Genomic DNA, 3,580 nt, shown 5'->3' on the forward strand with positions numbered 1-3,580 from the left:
TAGTTGCTAGCGTTAGCTAGTTGAGCGTTGCTCAAAAACAATATTTTTCAACTCACCTCAAGCTCCAGCTGCAAATTAAATAGGCCTTCCTGTCCCCGTCTTCTCAGCCATGACTTGACCCACAGCTTCTTATTTTTTTCTTTCTTCTTCTCTGTGCAAAAAGTAGCACAGACGAGAGCAACCAACTTTTGCCTGCCGGGCTACCTCCATGTTTGTTTTGGTCTGAAGTCACGTTTATAATCACACGAGTTTGTGCGAGATCCGAAGTCTTCCATGGTGAATCTTCGGCATAATCTTCTAGTGTGTGGGGTTGCGTTTGAACAGACGCGATTGTGTGTGTGTCCCAAGATTGAAATGTAAAAAAATCGGCTCTCTCTCTCCTGTAGTGTGTGGGCTCTCAAGATTTTTATAATCTTCAAGGATTTGAAAATCCTCTAGTCTGGGGTAGGCATAAGCTGTAATTTATGTAACTGCAGCTGCCTATGAAATCAATTGTTTCCATTGAATGATGTACATTTTGCAGGAAAACCTGCAGGAAGGCCCGTGTACCCCTCCCCAAGCATCCACGTCTGTTACCCATACACCTAGGAGAGGAAGAGGGTCACAAAATGTAGGTGAATTAAGCTGAATTCAAACAGGGTAGCCTAGTCACTGTGACCTCTGTCTTCAAGTGAGCCTTGCAAAGGGACAAGGCTTGCATGCCAAAGCAACTCTATTCTGTCTTGAATTTGTTTCAGGTTTCAGCAGACAATGTGAGGGCTCTATATAAAAGAAAACTGGAGCTGGACATTATATATAAGGAGTTGCTCATAAAAAAGGCCAGGCTGCAGGTGGAGGAATTGGAGGAAAGAAGGAAGGTAAATCAGTTAACACACTTATGTCTATGCTTTCATCCCCCACCCACACTGTCAAACAGTTCAGTATTTCTCTCATTTCTTCACAGGAACGGGAGCAGCAGAGGATGAGGTGGCACAACAATTGAAATAAAGAGAAAATGATTTAAAACAAAGGCATGTGTGTATTTAATTTTTATTTTAGGCAAAAAATTGCTCTGTGATGGCCTCCCTGACAGCCCTGCCAGTAGGGTAGTCTAGGGTGATGGGGTCCACCACATCAGGGGGCTGTGGCTCAAACGGAGGGACTCAATCCCTCCGTATGGTGGCTACGTTGTGCAGCACCACACACGCTGCTATGATCCTGCACGCCCGGTCTGGCACCACCCTGAGCTCATGCAGGCAGGTGAAGCGGGCCTTCAATATGCCAAATGTCATTTCTATCCTGACCCGGGTTCTGCTAAGAGCCAGGTTGAAATGGGCTTGTGGGCCGGCCTGAGGGTCAGGATAGGGGGTCAGGTACGGCAGGCAGGGGTACCCCCGGTCTCCAAGGAGCACTCCACTGAACAGCCCTGAGGATAAGAAGGAATATTGCCAACATCAGTATCACATTTCAGTTTGGGGAAGGCATGACTCAAAATTATATTAAATGTCTATTTTCCATACCTTGCTCAAATCTGTGGCACAGTGTGGACTCCCTGAAGATCCGGGAGTCATGCACCGACCCTGGCCACTTGGCATCTAGGCTGGTGATTAGTTGTTGATGGTCACAAGTCATCTGCAAAAGCATTTGGGATTAACTGTACTTCCACATAACATGATTTCAATGTGCAATGAAGTGTGGTTCATGCAGGGGGAAGTTTATTAGTCACACATCATGTATGACACAAACGTGCACAATGACGTGTGTAAATCCACCCAAAATATGGAATGGGAAATCATAGGGTACATACATGGGCAAGATGTAGCTACTCATGTCCAACTTGAATGTAAAATGTGCATTATGCATGAAAAATGATCATTGCAGGATTTACCTGGATGTTGAGGCTGTGGAATGACTTTCTATTCACAAAGTCCCCTTCATTCTCACCCAGAGGTGCAGTGATGGGGATGTGGGTGCAACCTATTGCACCCAGCACTCTAGGGAAGCCTATGACAGGAGTAGGCTACAATTATTATGTCATTTATGCATCATGGGCTCTACACACTGTATAGATGGAGTAAAATTAGTTACCTGCAATGTCGTAAAAGCCTTCTTTTATGGCTAACGTGGGCAAGTGTCCCGGGAACACCACAAATCCAGGCAGTAGCTCTGTTAATGCACGGGCGACTTTGTGAATGGTCCTGCATACTGTGTTTTTCCCGAGGTTCTCCGCATCCCCGGCACTATACATGAAAGCCCCCGACGCGAAAAAGCATAGGGCGATGCAAACCATCTGTGGCACAGACAGGGCATGGCTACGGAGGGTCACGTTAGCAAGATAGGGCTGCAACAAATCGCACAAATATCTTAATCCGTCACTGGAGAAGCGATATCTCTCGTACAGATAATCCTCTGAATGATCAAATGGATCCTGCCGGTTGCGAAACACTCTTTCTCTCCTCAGAGCCCCCCTTAGAATTTGTGCTCCTTCCTCGATGGGAAACTCATCCAGAAAGGGGTTGGCCATTTTTCCAAACTGCTGATTCGATTGGTTCATGGGCGGTGCCTTTTAAGGTCTAATCTTATCCTTGCAACTTAACCTGCTGCGGACCAGGTTAAGTGTGAAGCATAAGTTGCTATGGAAATAGGGTTAGAAGTTAACTCATTCACCGCCAGTTTAGGACTGCCAATATTTAGCACAGGCCAAAGATTTTCATAATTGTTGGTCATCTTTCAAGACCCACAGTAAATTATCTATTAGCACCAGAGTGATTTGCAATACCTCAAAATGAAGATGTATGTCTCTGGGTTCACCAGGAAAAAAAAGTGAGCTTTTAGCATGTTCTGTACTCTACTTATAGCCATTTATATACACCCTGTTTTCCCCCAAAATGTCTCTGAGAAAAGAAATTGCAGAAAATGGCATTTATGTATTTATGCACACAATCTCATGCAGAACTCGCTCTAAATTCTTTTATTTTGAACTGTATTGACATCAGACATGTAAATATTATTTGTTAGGACACAAATGACAAAAAAAATATATATATATATATATATATATACACATGAAGTGCTTTTTTTTTACATTCAACAATACAGTTTACTCGGTGTGAGTGAGTGTGCAGACAGACAGACAGACAGACAGACAGACAGACACACCGACAGACAGACAGACAGACAGACACACACACACACACACACACACGATCCCCCTTTTAGATTTCTAACCCCACATAGGATAAGCAATAACCACGCCCTGTGGCGCTGGGATTGGCCAGGAGCAACACTGGAGGGCACGCAGCCCAGCGATTACATGAACCAACTGAATAGCTCTTGAGAAAGGACAGCGGGCTGCTCTGACTCCCGCTTCTGCCTTGTGCCTTGCTGTTGTGTGTTTATTTTGCACCCGTCCTCGTCCATGTCTCCCTGTCATATCTTCCCTGCTATCTGATCGTTCCCATTTTCCCCTCGGCTATTCAACACGTCCTCACCGCCCTCGCAAACTGATCGATCATTTCCTCATTCCTCCGATGATCAAACACATCTCTTGATTACTTTCTCCCGGCTGGCACAGAGGAAGTCGACTCCAGCTCGTGCAGCG

General features: G+C 45.3%; 1 pseudogene across 1 annotated transcript; it reads right to left on the minus strand.

Annotated features, from left to right (window-relative positions):
• Nucleotides 1-1,034: 1,034 nt before the first annotated feature.
• LOC310784805 (putative nuclease HARBI1) lies at nt 1,035-2,503 on the minus strand (annotated as a pseudogene). Its single transcript has 4 exons — nt 2,068-2,503; nt 1,868-1,983; nt 1,500-1,611; nt 1,035-1,405 (listed from the first exon to the last, which is right to left on the minus strand). The product of its transcript is annotated as a putative nuclease HARBI1 (transcript).
• Nucleotides 2,504-3,580: the final 1,077 nt, after the last annotated feature.

Source organism: Poromitra crassiceps, assembly GCF_964638095.1.
Source record: "Poromitra crassiceps genome assembly, chromosome: 11".
Lineage (NCBI taxonomy): Eukaryota > Metazoa > Chordata > Actinopteri > Beryciformes > Melamphaidae > Poromitra > Poromitra crassiceps.